This window comes from Schistocerca cancellata, chromosome 4 (assembly GCF_023864275.1).
Source record: "Schistocerca cancellata isolate TAMUIC-IGC-003103 chromosome 4, iqSchCanc2.1, whole genome shotgun sequence".
NCBI lineage: Eukaryota > Metazoa > Arthropoda > Insecta > Orthoptera > Acrididae > Schistocerca > Schistocerca cancellata.
Genome location: NC_064629.1, coordinates 289155581 through 289174656, shown reverse-complemented (window position 1 = coordinate 289174656; position 19076 = coordinate 289155581).

Here is a 19076-nt window from a genome sequence, read left to right as displayed (position 1 = left end):
ACGGCCACTTCGGCCGGCCTGTGTGATGTCCTTAGGTTAGTTAGGTTTAAATAGTTCTAAGTTCTAGGGGACTGATGACCATAGATGTTAAGTCCCATAGTGCTCAGAGCCATTTGAACCATTTTTTTACAGCGCTTATTAAACCGCAGTCTCTGTAACAAAGTACGATTGAATAAGTGGTCTCTAGCATTGGAACCATGCATTTCCAGACGTAAGTTCCTTAGACCTTTTTTGTTCCGTATCCTCTCATCGATCGATCCCTCGAGTTTGTACAAGGTGGAAGAAATCACCATGTATACTCCGCATTAAGGACATTTGTAGCACTGTATTTAGCATATTGCAGGAACAATTTAGTTGTGAAAGATTGTTCAATGCAGAGACAATTTTGGCACCTCGATTAGACGTGAAGTGCATGTTGTCCGTACCGGTAGCTGCGCGTCAGTGGGGCCGATCGTTAACCGAAAGTACCTTGGTTCCATTCTCGGCCGGGTCGGAGATTTTCTCCTCTCTGGGACTGGGTGTTTCGTTGTCCTTACGTTCATATCGTCGTAACTGACAAGAAAATCGTCTCCAGTGCGCTAACGTATCGTCTTTCCCTTACTGAGATAGCAGAATGGGCACGACCTGAAAGCCAATAAATGGAAACATTTTTAAAAAAATGCATGTCTTTCAAAGCAGACACGTGGATACCAAGAGACGTAAATCGTCTCAACAACTCTCTTCGAATGTTATAACCCGTTTTTGGTTCTTTCGGAAACCGGATTTTAAACGAAACACGATATCTGGCAGTTCAGTCAACAAAATAGGCCGGCTGCTGTGGCCGAGCGGTTCTAGGCGCTTCAGTCCGGAGCCGCGCTGCTGCTACGGTCGCAGGTTCGAATCCTGCCTCAGGCATGGAAGTGTGTGATGTCCTTAGGTTAGTTAGGTTTAAGTAGTTCTAAGTCTAGGGGAATGATGACCTCAGATGTTAAGTCCCATAGTGCTTAGAGCCATTTGAACCATTTAAGCCAACAAAATAGGAGGTAGTACATGACAGATAATGATTTCTTCTTGCGCTGCATGTCCACATGTATGTAGCTACTGAACATTCACCGTTTGCTACATGAACAATTATCTTAGGCATAATTATATCTCCTAGGCTATAGCACGTTGTGCCATTTGCCGTGACATGGTTGTGAAATGTGGTCAGCAGCCGTTGTGAATACTTTTCTGCAAGTCGCTTCCGTGTCGACTGACGTCTGAACAGGATCCAAAAAATCTTCAATTCCTATCGTTCTCTGCGAAGTTAGGTCCAGCATATACTGGGTGACCAAAAAGTCAGTATATATTTCAAAACTAAATAAATCACGGAATAATGTAGATAGAGTGGTATAAATTGACACACATGTTTGGAATGACATAGGGTTTTATTAGAACCAAAAAAATACAAAAGTTCAAAAAATGTCCGACAGATAGCACTTCATCTGATCAGAATAGCAATAATTAGCATAACAAAGTAAGACAAAGCAAAGATGATGTTCTTTACAGGAAATGCTCAATATGTCCACCATCATTCCTCAACAATAGCTGTAGTCGAGGAATAATGTTGTAAACAGCACTGTAAAGCATGTCAGTGAGGCATTGGCGTCGGATGTTGTCTTTCAGTATCCCTAGAGATGGTTATTGTTTCTGTCGTCACGAAATTGTGATGAATGTGACCTGTAATTGTTTTTGTTTTCCTGTTTTCGCATCATGCGATTGTCCTTCTCGATTTCCAGTTTTTGCAAAAGTCCCTGGAAAGCTTCGATATCATCTTTACAGGGCTGAGCCAAAATAATCTGTCTCAAGTGTTCAGACAATTCAATTAAGCAAATGCGAATAAGTTCCAAGGGCAGTACGGGTTTGACAAATACTGATTCTTGTATAACATACCTTCAAAATATTTTACAGGCCTGGCAAATTCAGACTGTTCAGAATGCTTCATCATTATAGTACTGTGCTATACTCGATGTTGTGTAGCCTGAGACCATTATGCAGAAAGGAAGGCATGATAAATATCTCCTTCGCTGTGATAGTCGCGAATAACCGATCGCATTCTTACAGCTGGTTCATTTTCTAAATAGCCACACATAAATTCTAATCTATGCACTAATGACCATTTAGGAGGAAAATAATGAGAAAATTGATGATGCCAAGCTTGTGGATGTATGTAATTACTAGGATTCTTGAATGTTTTAAATTTACGCGTTGTGATGAAGAGCTTATAATCAAAGTCAACGTGTCGTCGAGTCGCAAATCGGTCATTGTTACGTCGTGTCAGTGGTTCCATCTCAAGGCTCGGTGCATCCTGCCGACCCCTTTCAAGATCTCGGAAATACCATGTATTATTACTGTATGACTTTCCTATATTTCTAGCCGGCCGGAGTGGCCGTGCGGTTCTAGGCGCTACAGTCTGGAGCCGAGCGACCGCTACGGTCGCAGGTTCGAATCCTGCTTCGGGCATGGATGGGGGTGATGTCCTTAGGTTAGTTCGGTTTAATTAGTTCTAAGTTCTAGGCGACTGTTGAAGTTAAGTCGCATAGTGCTCAGAGCCATTTGAACCATTTCGAACCCGTATTTCTAAATCCCTCTTCCCGTGTCGGAGCCCGAGTATCCTCTGAAATATGTAATTCTTGTGTCACCTGTGCTAACTTACCTTCTACTTCTCGTATTTCTATTCTGTGTTGCGTATTAATTTGTGACTTCAGGTAACCCCAAAGGCCATAATCGCACGGACTGAGGTCTGGGGACCTGGGAGGCCAAGCATGTCGAAAGTGGCGGCTGAGTACACGATCATCACCAAACGACGCGCAAGAGATCTTTCACGCGTCTAGCAATATGGGGTGGTTCTAATAAAATCCCATGTCATTCCAAGCATGTATGTCAGTTTTTACCTCTCTATCTACATTATTCCGTGGTTTATTACGTTTTCAAATTTATACTGAGTTTTTGATCACCCGGTACACAGCCACGCATTTATCGACAATTATCTTCTTAGCAGGCTTAGGAAGGCGTTCCTCGTTCAGAGTTTCTCTTTTTATGTGCTCATTCCACTTTAGGTCGCATCGGATGGTCGGTACTAGTTATTTTACAGTCCGCAGCTCGTGGTCGTGCGGTAGCGTTCTCGCTTCCCGCGCCCGGGTTCCCGGGTTCGATTCCCGGCGGGGTCAGGGATTTTCTCTGCCTCGTGATGACTGGGTGTTGTGTGATGTCCTTAGGTTAGTTAGGTTTAAGTAGTTCTAAGTCCTAGGGGACTGATGACCATAGATGTTAAGTCCCGTAGTGCTCAGAGCCATTTGAACCATTTAGTTATTTTACAGCAGTTACTGTTTCCAGAGACTTGCTGCCGGCAGTGTAATCAAACAGTGGTGCATCTCTTCACCTATTTGTGCACAATACGTTACCTTTATTTACGTTCAGGGTCAACTGCCTGCCCCTACACCAATTACCGATCCTCTGAAGGAAGGTCTTCCAGCAACGCACTACCGTCTGCTTTCGTTGCTATCGTCTTACATACAGCCGCAACATCTACGAAAAAATTCATGTAGCTACTGTCGTTATCCATGGTCCCATCACACTACTGTGTGGTACTCTTGAAATGACCTTTATGTCTGTCGGTTTTGTTCCGTTAAGAGCGACGATAGACTACTATCTGAAAGGAAGTCCTGAATCCAGTCATAAATCTGGTCCAATAATCGTAAGCTAGTATTCTGCCCACTGCAAGTAAGGGTGAAACCGTATGAATACCTACGTGAAGTCAACAAATACGGCATATATGGTGACTTTAGTGGTTGCTTTCTTCATTCTTCCCTTTCATTTTATTCAGAGTATCAGATGATAACTGTATGCCGGAACATGCAGTTGGAATTAACTTCCTAGAAAGTGTAATTATACGGAAATGGTTGCACGTCTCATGAAAACTTGGACGATACAAGTAAAGTCATACGGCATTATTGGCTGTGAGACCCCGATGGGTAGATTCAAGCTCCTAACCGAGAAGAGTTACCTTGTCTTCCCACCTTCATACCTCTGCTTCGCGAAATGTGAGTGTTGTGTCAGGGCATCACGTATGTACTGACTGACGAAGATTTGGTAACATCTAGCTGTTGTCGATGACGATGCAAGATAAAGGAAATGGTGAAACCCGTGTTAGACACATATCTTGCTACTCTCGAATAACACCAATTTGGCCGTCGAACTTAATGTCCCCATCTGACCACCGGATCATCGCCAAGTGCCACACACCCTCAATCTATGAGACAGCTGTGAGAGATCTGGAATTTAATCCAGGATACTTGCGTAAAGTCTAATGACCAAGAGCTCTAGCTCACCGCTTGCTGACAGGAAGGTAGCGTGAAACTTCCTTACACCATTAGGATTCGAACCAGCTACATCCACGTAGAGGTACATCGCTATAGCGATGACAGTAATTTGGAAGAATGTTTTGGACAACTATGCTGTTATGGACACGTGTGATTAACACTTTCCTGTTTTATTTCAATCCTAAATTGAAAAGTGACATTTGGCTGTTACATTGCAACTTTCGCATTTCATTTTCCTATTTTTCACATTTCAATTACTGCGTGTACTATTCGTTGGAGACTTCGTTGCGAAGGTGCTATTCTGTATCTAGTATTGATCGCGAATAGCTTGGTTATCTGTGGGGTAGTCTAGGAGGCTTATGCGATGTGTGCTTTGCGTTCCGGTTAGACGGATGAATCACATCACAACGGGCCGCGCTAGGAATGCTGTGCATGCGTTTTGAATACACTACTCTTCTGTTCTGCCGTGTTTGGAAAGGACGTGTTCGCTGTCGAATGCCGCATGTTGCACGGACGCTGGTCGGCGAGGTGGTGAGGTGTAGCTAGGCTGCATCCAAGAAATGAATATCTGCTATAATATTATCTCGTTAATCATTAACGAAGAACGTATGGTTTATGCTTAACTATGATCTTAATCGGCATTGATAAGTTGTTGTAACTTTCATGGCTGGACACGCGTCCCACATGTCGCGTAGGCTGTTTGTGTCTTTGTGATAAGAGTACATTTCGATGCTCGGTGCAGAGCCGCTTGCTGTAGAAGACTCAGTTTAGCAACAGTCCCTATTAGTGGATCTTTGTAAATGCTTCACGACTTACATTGAACAATGTTTATTTTATTTCCTCACTCAGTGGAATTTTGTGTGCTACTTGGTTTTTGTGCACCAGTAGCATATGAGCTATCACGATTTACTTTCTTTCCTGGAGTCAATTATATGAGTTTACTTACAAATACTATCTCAATGCAACCTCCACGACCACTAATTTTTGAATTTAGAGGAATTGGATTGATTTGTACTCTGGAGTTAATATAAGATCACACGATGCAAAAGGTACCACTTGCCTTCAGCAGTTGGTAACATTTCACAAGTTTCTTGCTGCTGTGCACATCAAAGCTAGCATCAGTTGCTACGAACATAATCTGTCCCATTCTCTGCATCGTTTCAGCCAAAAAGACAGACTTTAATGTTGACCTAGACGGCAGAGCCGCAGGGCCTTCTTCTACAGGAAGTGTATATGTTCGATGCATTGTATTTGAATGCTGTTATAAGAGTTTATCGCTCACATCGCCATTTACACTGCATGAGGAAGATGACTTTTATGTTCGGTGAGGTAACTGATGCGATTGTTCACCTTTACTTGCACGCAATTTTCTTTTTCGATGCACACTACAAACTGTTACTTTCATAAAATTAGTGTTCATTGAGTAGGCAAATTTCCATATATTTTTTTATATTCAGAGAGCGTTCCTAAATTTGATTCTCGGGTCGAAACTTGGTATGCGAAGGGCACTTTTATCAAATCAGGGCATATGTGGATTCATTTCACAGGTAAACCAAACCTAAATTACCTAGCAATACCCTTCCAAAAGCGACACTCATTTGAGATCAGAGGAGCATGATTTTTCTCAACGCGGGATGACTATTACCAAAGAATGGTATTGCTTGTTCTTGGACAAGCCCACGAACAACGCTGCCACAGTTGCAAGAAATAACCATCAAACTACACTGAAGCGACAAAGAAACTGGTATAGGCATGCGCATTCAAATACGGAGACACGTAAACATGCCGAATACGGCACTGCGGTCGGCAACGTCTATATACAACAGCAAGTGTCTGGAGCAGTTGATAGATCGGTTACTGCTGTTACAACGGCAAGTTATCAAGATTTATGTTAGTTTGAACGTGGTGTCACAGTTGGCACACGAGCGATGGGACACAGCATCTCCGAGGTAGCGATGAAGTGAGGATTCTCCCGTACGACCGTTTCAAGAGTATACCGTGGATACCAGGAATCCGGTAAAACATTAAATCTCCGACATCGCTGCGGACGGAAAAAGATCCTAGATGAACGGGACCTACGACGACTGAGGACAATCGTTCAACGTGACAGAAGTGCAACCCTTCCGGAACTTGCTGCAGATATCAACGCTGGGTCATCAACAAGTGTCAGCGTGCGAACCATTCAACGAAACATCATCTATAAGGGCTTTCGTGTACTCTTGATGACTGCACGACAAAAAGCTTTACTCCTCTCCTGGGCCAGTCAACGTCGACATTGGACAGTTGATGACTGGAAACTTGTTGCCTGGTCGGACGAGTCTCGTTTCAAATTTTATCGAGCTGATGGACGAGTACGGGTATGGAGACAACCTCATGAATACATGGACACTGCATGTCAGCAGAGGACTGTTCAAGATGATGGAGGCTCTGCAGTGGTGTTGAGCGTGTGCAGTTGGAGTGATATGGGACCCCTGACACGCCAACATACGACTCTGAAAGGTGACACGTACGTAAGCATCCTGTCCGATCACCTGCATCCATTCATGTCCATTGTCCATTCTGACGGACTTGGGAAACTCCAGCAGAACAGTGAGACACGCCACACGCTCATAATTGCTACAGAGTGGTTTCAGGAACACTTCTCTGAGTTTAAACGCTTCCGCTGGCAACCAAACTCCCCAGACACGAACATTGTTGAGCATATCTGGGATGCCTTGCGACGTCCTGTTCATAAGCGATCTCCACTACCTCGTACTCTTACTGATTTATGAGCAGCCCTGTAGGATTCATGGTGTCAGTTCCCTCCAGCACTACTTCAGACATTAGTCGAGTCCATGCCACGTGGTATTGCGGCACTTCTGCGTGCTCGCATGATCCCTACACTATATCAGGTAAGTATTCCAGTTTGTTTGGCCTTCGGTGTATAATGCCACACGGGGTAGCCGTGCGGTCTAGGGCACTTTGTCACGGTCCCTGCGGCTCCTCCCATCAGAGGTTCGAGTCCTCCATCGGCAAAGGGTGTGTGTGTTGTCCATAGTGTAAGTTAATCTAAGTTAGATTATGTAGTGTGGAGGCTTAGGGAGCAATGAGCTAAGTAGTTTTGTCCCATAAGACCGTACCACAAATTTCCAATTTCTTCAGTGTATAACACGATAACGAAACGATTCAGAAGAACAGCCAGCTGTGATGGACAGAGGTGGCACCACCACATACAGAACCCACTAAATGCAATCGGATGCGCTACAGTCTGGAACCGCGAGATCGCTACGGTCGCAGGTTCGAATCCTGCCTCGGGCATGGATGTGTGTGATGTCCTTAGGTTAGTTAGGTTTAAGTAGTTCTAAGTTCTAGGGGACTGATGACCTTAGAAGTTAAGTCCCATAGTGCTCAGAGCCATTTGAACCATTTTGCAATCAGATGTCTGCCCACTTGTCCTACTGAAGGTTCATTTGCGTGGAAAAATGTTTCTGGATGGCAATGGGATCATTGCGTGTATGTGAAAATGGCGTAACAGCCAACTGTAAAAGTTCTACCACCGTGCATTCATGTCACGGAAACAAAAGTAGCTGTGGGTTCAAATGGCTCTGAGCACTAAGAGACTCAACATCTGAGGTCGTCAGTCCCCTAGAATTTAGAACTACTTAAACCTAACTAACCGAAGGACATCACAAACATCCATGCCCGAGGCAGGATTCGAACCTGCGACCGTAGCACGTGGTTTCGGACTGAAGTGCCTAGAACCGCACGGCCACAGCGGCCGGCAGTAGCCGTGGGGTAATGAACCAAATGAACCAATGAAAACGAGACAGATGGGGAAAAAATAAGCAAACTGTTCATTATTTCACAACTAGTCACTGTAACTCTTAACACAACTCTGCCACTGTGAGATAAAATGGTCAGTGCCTTAATGGAAAACGTTTGCGGTTGCCTACGGAACTATGATTATACCCTGTCGTGCACGCTTTCGTCCGAAGTGAGTCGACGGCCACGAATATCATTCTCCAGAACTCCAATAATATGTAAATCGCACCGGGAGAGATCGGTTCTGTACGGAGGATGTGTAAGGGCGTCCCAGCGAAACATCTGCAGCGTACTCATAACAATCTTGGCAACGTGTGGGCCTGCCCACAAAACCTTCACACAATCCCGGCCTCTCCCCATGAGATTTACTTATTTTTGGAGAACTGAAGAAAGACATTCGTGGCTGTCGATTGACTTGGGACTAAGAGGTGCACACCTGTGTACAATCATGATTCTATACAGTGGCTAGCACATTGGACTCGCATTCGGGAGGACGACTGTTCACTCCCGCGTCCGGCCATCCTGATTTAGGTTTCCCGTGATTTCCCTGAATCGCTCCAGGCAAATGCCGGGATGGTTCCTTTGAAAGGGAATGGCCGACTTCCTTCCCCGTCCTTCCCTAATCCGATGAGACTAATGACCTCGCTGTCTGGTCTCCTCCCCGAAACAACCCAAACCATGATTCTATAAGCAACCACGAACGTTTTTCGATGAAGGCACTGACCGTTTTGTGTCACAGTGGGATCTTTTAACAGATTTGGCAATTCCTTTTGAAATACTAAACAGTTCGCTTACTTTTTTCCTTCTGTCTCGTTTTCATTCGACTGCGTCTTATCGATGACGTGATTTCTCGCAAGCTTCTACGTACAAAACTTCAGTTACCCATTGTTTACTACTGCCGGGATGAAGTATATTTTTCGCAACATTTTGTAGAAGAAAATGTGCCGACAGAGATGAAAGATGTATAACTGGTAATGAACGACTCGAGAAAAGAAGGGTCAGTGACACGGAAGTGGCCACCCACGGAGCCTGGGATGGGCAGCGTTCTCTTAATGGACTTTTTGTCCCCGGGGTGGCAGCCTTATCTGGCGTTTTAAGTGGTTACGAGCGAGCGGCGCGCTGATAGTGCGAGCTACAGCTTAATCGGGAGGCAGCGAGAGAGCGCCGCTGTGACGCCAATAATCACCCGCCTGCCGCTGGTGCGGCGAGAGGGGAGGGGGAGGGAGGGGCTGCGGAGGGCGCCGCTGCACCTGTCCCAGCGCACTCCGGAGTCGCAGCCACAAAGCTGCGTCAGAAATGTCCTACTAACTGCACCCGGTGAAATTTGCGCCCAGTGAAATTTTTGTCTAGGTAAGATCGAGGAAAGGTCCACTAATCTCCCTGTCCGAACTTCACAACTAGCCAGGCAGGTAGAAGAGCCGAGGTCTGTCACCTGGTGTACTAGTGCTCCACCAAGAACTACACTACTCGACATTAAAATTGCCACACCACGAAAATGACGTGCTACGGACGCGAAATTTAACCGACAGGAAGAAGATGCTGTGATATGCAAATGGTTAGCTTTTCAGAGCATTCACACAAGGTTGGCGCCGGTGGCAACACCTACAACGTGGTGACATGAGGAAAGTTTCCAACCGAATTCTCATACACAAACAGCAGTTGACTGGCGTTGCCTGGTGAAACGTTGTTGTGATGCCTCGTGTAAAGAGGAGAAATGAGTATCATCACGTTTCCGACTTTGATAACAATAACTATCGTCATTGTGGTTTATCGTATCGCGACATTGCTGCTCGCGTTCGTTGAGATCCAATGACTCTTAGCGGTATATGGAATCGGTGGGTTCAGGAGGGTAATATGGAACGCCGTGCTGGATTCCAACGGCCTCGAATCACTAGCAGTCGAGATGACAGGCATCTTATCCGCATGCCTGTAACGGATCGTGCAGCCACGTCTCGATCCCTGAGTCAACAGATGGGGACCTTTGCAAAACAACCATCTGCACGAACATTTCGACGACGTTTGCAGCAGCATGGACAATCAGCTCGGATACCATGGCTGCGGTTACCCTTGACGCTTCATCACAGACAGGAGCGCCTGCGATGGTGTACTCAACGACGAACCTGGGTACACAATGTCAAAACGTCATTTCTTCAGATAAATCCAGGTTCTGTTTACAGCATCATGATGGTCGCATCCGTGTTTGGCGACATCGCGGTGAACTCATACTGGAAGCGTGTATTCGTCATCGCCATACTGGCGTATCACTCGGCGTGATGGTATGGGGTGCCATTGGTCACACGTCTCGGTCACCTCTTATTCGCATTGACGACACTTTGAACAGTGGACGTTACATTTCAGATGTGCTACGACCCGTGGCTCTACCCTTCATTCGATCCCTGTGAAAACCTACATTTCAGCAGGATAATGCACGACCGCATGTTGCAGGTCCTGTACGAGCCTTTCTGGATACAGAAAATGTTCGACTGCTGCCCTGGCCAGCACATTCTCCAGCTCTCTCACCAATTGAAAACGTCTGGTCAATGGTGGCCGAGCAACTGGCGCGTCACAATACGCCAGTCACTACTCTCGATGAACTGTGGTATCGAGTTGAAGCTGCACTGGCAGCTGTACCTGTACACGCCATCCAAGCTCTGGTTGACTCAATGCCTTGGCGTATGAAGGCCGTTATTACGGCCAGAGGTGGTTGTTCTGGGTATGAGAAATCGGTTGGAAACTTTCCTCATGTCAGCACTATGTAGGTGTCGCCACCGGCGCCAACCTTGTGTGAATGCTCTGAAAAGCTAATCATTTGCATGTCACAGCATCTTCTTCCTGTCGGTTAAATTTCGCGTCTGTAGCACATCATCTTCGTGGTGTAGCAATTTTAATGGCCAGTAGTGTATAATGCATGTCAATGAGCAGAAGGTGAAACATGCAGCGAGAGGAATCGTTTTGTGTGTAAGCCAGCACGGCAGACGCAGAGGCCACACCCCAGGAGCCACTACAGAAAGCTCTTAAAGGGGGGCGTCCCGCAGCGGGTCAGCGACCGGACAGGTGACGGATACTGCAGGGCCAATAACGGGCCACCAAAAGTAGGACAGAGAGAAGCTTTAGAAAACTGCATTTCGGAATGCCAAAGGGATATGAACAAAACCAGTGACGCGTTCGATCATGTGAACTGCAAATGGTAAACACATGATAAACACGTGTAACTTTTTAGGCGTCTGGAGCAGGCATAAAACGTCCGATTGGCGGAAACGCACCGGGAAGGAGTAAAGTGCCGAGATTTCGACGCAGTAGAAACCTTGCAATTGGTAGAGAGAGTTTCCACAAAATAAGAGGAACGCTCCTATTGGTCGAAAAAAGCCTTGACGTGGAGAACGAAAGAACTCAGGTGGGGAGAGAGTTCGGCCACGAGAGAGACGAGAGGGAAATTTTCGGGGACTCTTCTCCAAACTGTTGTCAAGTGCAGAATGTTCAAATGGCTCTGAGCACTATGGGACTTAACATCTCAGGTCATCAGTCCCCTAGAACTTAGAACTACTTAAACCTAGCTAACCTAAGGACATCACACACATCCATGCCCGAGGCAGGATTCGAACCTGCGACGGTAGCGGTCGCGCGGGTCTAGACTGAAGCGCCTAGGATCGCTCGTCAAGTGCAGAATGGAGCGCATAATGTTCTGTACGATGCAGAGGAGAAATTTGTGTGAACACTGCGTTCACAGCAGCTGACCTCCAGCTAGAAATTAGCTGTAGCATCGATGAGCTCCAACTGTGGAGAAACGAACCAGCCAATTAATTAATTGTTCTTGCGAGAGCTGAGAGGGCATTATAATATGCACACTGCTCCAGCCATGCGCGTGTATATCGCCATAGTCTGAGACTAGGGATGAGTTCATGTTTTCTCCCATATCGAGAAACAAAAGGAGAGTTTCTGCTGGAAAATTCAGCGAAGGTTTAATTAGATTTTATAGGAATTTCAGTGGGCGAGAGCAGCCATGCAGACGACAACTCATCGCAACTATGGTAAATACGACGTGCAGAGGAGTAAACTTGTTGATTCATGAGCTTGCGTCCACTGTAAACTCGAGCCACCTTGGGAAATCTGTGGCTTGACTTGTCACAAAAGACCAACCTTTCTCCATAGACTTGATTGTCCTCCTAAAAACAGCACTGAACTTTGAACCGGGATTGGATGATTTATCGTAGTACTGACCAACATTATAACATAATTGTAAGAAGAATAATTTTGTAAAGAAACTTCTAGTTAAAATTTATTATTGTTGTGTTTAGAATTATTTAACTTTCCGGGAGCTATAATTTAATACTGTTGTGTTTAGGATTAGTTCACTTTCAGAGGTCGAGATGCATAATTTTGACAACTGTTTTATCATTGACACATTGTAAACTGTGTAAAAGCGTGTATCGCCGTTACACAATTGCAATATTAAACAATGCCATTACAGCTTGCACAGTTGTGTTCAGTCATAGAATAAGAAACCGCCTAACGATTTCCTTACAAATGGCAACCCTGCCAGGATGGTAGATGGTCTGCCTGGATGGCAATTAGACAAATTAGAATGAGAAATTAAAATATTTGAATTGAAAAATATGTATCTTTGTTTTCTTGTTTTTGTGACTAGGTTACCCAATGTATGTAAATGTATAGAGGTCAGAATACAGTAAATGTGTGATACAAAGTGTAGAAAAGTTGTATTAACAACTAGGATAACGTTTGTGATTGTGTAAAAGTAGTTTGTGCATGACCTTGCTTGCGTGCGCGAAGTTATTCACGGCGTTGCTCGCGCACTTCGAGAAAGATAGAGGTTAGTTAGACGATCGGAGATGGCGGAAGAACGGAGATTATCGCAGATAGGTCAAACTCAAGATCTTGACAAGACAGAGATTGATGTACAACAAAAAGTACTGAGTGCGAGTCACGGAACGGAAAGTAGTGATACTGCAGAGGGAGTGGTGGTAGTTTAACGATTGGCATGACAGTCTGAGGCTGCACAAAAACAAACAAATGATGGAGCAAGAGGGTCAGAAAAACTTCAGTACGTTGAACCAAATATTGTGATTCTAAATCGTACGGGACAGTTTCCAACAGAAATATGTACGGAAGTCGGTGAGACTCCACGTGAAAGACGCGAACGGCAAAATGTACATCAAATAGTGACAGGTGACGATGGCGAAGAGTCAGATAGTGTGTTCGCAATATTGAAGCAACTCAATATGGTCGTGAAGCAGACAAATGCTGGGTTAGCAGACTTGAAAACAGAAACAGCGAATTTAAAAACTGCAACAGATGCAGGGTTGGCAGATTTGAAAACAGAAACAAATCTAGGGTTAACAGATTTAAAAACCAAAACGGCGAATTTAAAAACCGAAACGGGGAAATTAAAGCAGAGACAAATGCTGCCTTGAAGGGTCTCCAATTTGAAACTTATGCTGGGTTCGAAAAAGTACGCGAAGATCAACAAAAACTACGAACCGAAGTCAATGAACAGTTTACTGAAATCCGGAGAGAGGCGAGAGACTCATGCGAGCTTATATAATCGTTAACGGCTGACCAGAGAAAGATGCGTTCTGACCTCGACCAGGTGCAGGATGCAGTGTCTAATGTTAACCAAAGAGTTAACAACTTAGCACGAAAGAAGTCTAGAAGGCGCAACAAATCATGGAAGAGCTCAATGTTAGAAAACGTGTCACGCGAGTCGCATTAAAAAGATTCGATACAGGCGTTGAAAACATAGTCTCGAAAAATCGGAAACAGTATGAACAGCTTCGTACAGAACTGAAACAGTGTATCAAGAATCGTACCGAAAGCAGTAGCGAGGCAATGGAATCAGTAGTATCATCCGACATAGTGATGGACAGAAATCTAGAAGTAAACAAGTCAGCTGTGTAGTCTTCCGTAGCAGCAGCGGAAACACAAAAACGTCGTGAGATTCCAGTCGTATATCCACAAGAGAGTGCGTCAGTAATTACCGAAGCGAAACAGAAGCACATAGGAAAAGAACAGTTAACACAGGTGAGCGAAGCAGGTAATGTGCGGTCACAGCTGATAATGGAGCGAGAAACTGTAAACGTGCGCATTCCAACAGAGCGGCAGCCGACCCTCCGAACGCGCGCGAGTGACGCGAGAACAGAGCAAGTTACTGCGACACATGTGCCAATTCCGTAATTTCCAAGCTACAGTACAACAGGTTACAGATAGCAAGTCAATATGAATCAAATAGGAAGGCAAAACACTGAACCAGTGACGGGAAATGTAAACGAATCTTTCAGTCCGATACACGAGGAAAGGCACGGTTTACATAACTGCACACCACTGCGTAGATACGATGCTAGATGGGACGTAAATACACTCCTGGAAATTGAAATAAGAACACCGTGAATTCATTGTCCCAGGAAGGGGAAACTTTATTGACACATTCCTGGGGTCAGATACATCACATGATCACACTGACAGAACCACAGGCACATAGACACAGGCAACAGAGCATGCACAATGTTGGCACTAGTACAGTGTATATCCACCTTTCGCAGCAATGCAGGCTGCTATTCTCCCATGGAGACGATCGTACAGATGCTGCATGTAGTCCTGTGGAACGGCTTGCCATGCCATTTCCACCTGGCGCCTCAGCTGGACCAGCGTTCGTGCTGGACGTGCAGACCGCGTGAGACGACGCTTCATCCAGTCCCAAACATGCTCAATGGGGGACAGATCCGGAGATCTTGCTGGCCAGGGTAGTTGACTTACACCTTCTAGAGCACGTTGGGTGGCACGGGATACATGCGGACGTGCATTGTCCTGTTGGAACAACAAGTTCCCTTGCCGGTCTAGGAATGGTAGAACGATGGGTTCGATGACGGTTTGGATGTACCGTGCACTATTCAGTGTCCCCTCGACGATCACCAGTGGTGTACGGCCAGTGTAGGAGATCGCTCCCCACACCATGATGCCGGGTGTTGGCCCTGTGTGCCTCGGTCGTATGCAGTCCTGATTGTGGCGCTCACCTGCACGGCGCCAAACACGCATACGACCATCATTGGCACCAAGGCAGAAGCGACTCTCATCGCTGAAGACGACACGTCTCCATTCGTCCCTCCATTCACGCCTGTCGCGACACCACTGGAGGCGGGCTGCACGATGTTGGGGCGTGAGCGGAAGACGGCCTAACGGTGTGCGGGACCGTAGCCCAGCTTCATGGAGACGGTTGCGAATGGTCCTCGCCGATACCCCAGGAGCAACAGTGTCCCTAATTTGCTGGGAAGTGGCGGTGCGGTCCCCTACGGCACTGCGTAGGATCCTACGGTCTTGGCGTGCATACGTGCGTCGCTGCGGTCCGGTCCCAGGTCGACGGGCACGTGCACCTTCCGCCGACCACTGGCGACAACATCGATGTACTGTGGAGACCTCACGCCCCACGTGTTGAGCAATTCGGCGGTACGTCCACCCGACCTCCCGCATGCCCACTATACGCCCTCGCTCAAAGTCCGTCAACTGCACATACGGTTCACGTCCACGCTGTCGCGGCATGCTACCAGTGTTAAAGACTGCGATGGAGCTCCGTATGCCACGGCAAACTGGCTGACACTGACGGCGGCGGTGCACAAATGCTGCGCAGCTAGCGCCATTCGACGGCCAACACCGCGGTTCCTGGTGTGTCCGCTGTGCCGTGCGTGTGATCATTGCTTGTACAGCCCTCTCGCAGTGTCCGGAGCAAGTATGGTGGGTCTGACACACCGGTGTCAATGTGTTCTTTTTTCCATTTCCAGGAGTGTATGTCACCTCAAGTCCCAAATGTGGTAGAACGAATGCAAGAAAACATGACACAGTTGAAGGGAACAGGTAATGTGAAAACACAAACACCGTATGGTGGAAGAGAAAAATTTGACAATGATCATTATTTCACAGTCAGAAAATTCCAACATTAGAAAGAAAGCAGGAACGGCTTACATCCACGCACGTTTATAAGCCAATTCCAGATCGGCTTACCAGAGCATTGGCCACTTGGCCATAAACTTGACTTCATTTGAGGGCATATGGATGGCGCAATAGCGGAAACCATGCAAAGAGTAGCTGTAAACTGTCAATCATATGAGCAATTTAAATCCGCACTCATGGAGCGATGCTGGTCCACGGAAACACAAAACAGAATAAAGTACGAATTGTTACAGAAAGAGTTATTCGAAAATTCAGGAGAATAGAAACCAGTTAGATTTTTCGAAGAAATGACAAAAAAGAATCAGTGATTAGATAATCCATACAGTGATGGGGAACTGATACGTATGTGCACAATGAAGTTACCGTTACGTTATCAGCAGTCATTGGTTGGTAGAGCAGGAGATAATATTCAAGCATTTAAAGGGATGTTAAGAGAACTTGAATTCATTTTCAGGGAAGATGACGCGAAGAAACAACGTGTAGTCAGAGAAAACAATGGCAGGGGGAATAACAGCAACCGATCAGGCTTTAGTAATAATAATTACAATGGCAATGATAACGTAGGAAAAGGTAATCGTTTTGGGAGGAGTGGCAATCGCCCATGGGATAACAGTAACAACTATGGTTTTGAAACTCACAGAGGTCTGATAATAATTATGGTTTTGGTGGGCCGCGGAACTATAATAATGGATTTGGTCCTAGAAACTACGGTAGTAACTATGATCCGAGATATAATCCCCGTGCAAACGAAGCCGGAAGGTTTAGAAGTTTTCAACAACAAAATACAAGTTATTCAGGTGGAAATGGAATGGCCAGGGCGCAGAGAGGTTGGGAAAGTCAAGATTCAGCAGGACAAAACACGCGAAATAAACCGGTACAGGAAATCGAGTTGAGGCCACCAAACCCAGGTAAAAGACAGAATTGACGAGATGAACCGTACGAAGACCAGTCACAAGTGATTCAATCGAATAATGAAATTAATTATATAATTAAACATGTAACTAGACGAAGTTTTGATCAGCAAGATTCAGACTTAGGTTTAGGGGGAGATTAGATACAAACACCAACATGCTGATATTCAGTTGACTGGGAATCGACCGATGATGAGGAACAGGAGTTATTAACGGTCTATATGGACACTAGCACAAAAACTAATGAGGACCAAATTGTGAAAGATGTAGCTCACAAGGGAACCTCCCCATCGCACCTCCCTCAGATTTAGTTATAAGTTGGCACAGTGGATAGGCCTTGAAAAACTAAACACATATTAATCGAGAAAATAGGAAGAAGTTGTGTGGAACAGTGAAAAAAATTAGTAAAATATACAAACTGAGTAGTCCATGCACAAGATACGCTACATCAAAGAGAACGTGAGCTCAGGAGCGCCGTTGTCTCGTGGTTAGCGTGAGTAGCTGCAGAACGAGAGGTCTTTGGTTCAAGTTTTCCTTCGACTGAAAATTTTACGCCCGCATCTCGTGGTCGTGCGGTAGCGTTCTCGCTTCCCACGCCCGGGTTCCCGGGTTCGATTCCCGGCGGGGTCAGGGATTTTCTCTGCCTCGTGATGGCTGGGTGTTGTGTGCTGTCCTTAGGTTAGTTAGGTTTAAGTAGTTCTAAGTTCTAGGGGACTTATGACCACAGCAGTTGAGTCCCATAGAGCTAAGAGCCATTTGAACCATTTTTTGAAAATTTTACTTTCTTTATTTTCCCAAAGTTATGATCTGTCCGTTCGTTCACTGACGTCTCTGTTCACTGCAATACGTTTAGTGTCTGTGTTTTGCGACCGCACCGCAAAACCGTGCGATTAGTAGACGAAAGGACGTGTCTCTCCAATGGGAACCGAAAACATTTGATCGCAAGGTCATAGGTCAACCGATTCCTCCACGGGAAAACACGTCTGATATATTCCATACGACACTGGTGACGGCATGTGCGTCACATGACAGGAATATGTTGTCGACCCACCTAACTTGAACACTTGGTGAATGGGTAAAAAGATTCTGCTACCTTGCCCGATTTAGGTTTTCTTGTGGATGTGATAATCACTCCCAAATAAGTGATGAAAACATAAGAGTTTGTCACATAAACTGAAAATAAAAAATTAAACTTTTCACTCGAGGGAAGACTTGAACCTAGGACCTCTCGTTCCGTAGCTACTCTCGCTAACCACGAGACCACGGCGCTCCTTGACTCCCATTTTCCTTGATGTTGCCTATCTTCGCATGGACTACTCAGTTTGTATATTTTACTAATTTTTTTCATAGTTCCACACAACTTCTTTCTGTTTTCTCGATTGATCTGTGTTCAGTTTTTCAAGGCCTATCCACTGTGCCAACTTATAACTAAATCTGAGGGGGGTGCGATGGGGAGGTTCCCTTGTCAGTTACGCGAAACGGAGATAGAAATAGTATGCCAAGAGGATAAGGCACCATAGGTTTGCACCATGTGAATAATTTAAAATTATACACTCCTGGAAATGGAAAAAAGAACACATTGATACCGGTGTGTCAGACCCACCATACTTGCTCCGGACACTGCGAGAGGGCTGTACAAGCAATGATCACACGCACGGCACAGCGGACACACCAGGAACCGCGGTGTTGGCCGTCGAATGGCGCTAGCTGCGCAGCATTTGTGCACCGCCGCCGTCAGTGTCAGCCAGTTTGCCGTGGCATACGGAGCTCCATCGCAGTCTTTAACACTGGTAGCATGCCGCGACAGCGTGGACGTGAACCGTATGTGCAGTTGACGGACTTTGAGCGAGGGCGTATAGTGGGCATGCGGGAGGCCGGGTGGACATACCGCCGAATTGCTCAACACGTGGGGCGTGAGGTCTCCACAGTACATCGATGTTGTCGCCAGTGGTCGGCGGAAGGTGCACGTGCCCGTCGACCTGGGACCGGACCGCAGCGACGCACGGATGCACGCCAAGACCGTAGGATCCTACGCAGTGCCGTAGGGGACCGCACCGCCACTTCCCAG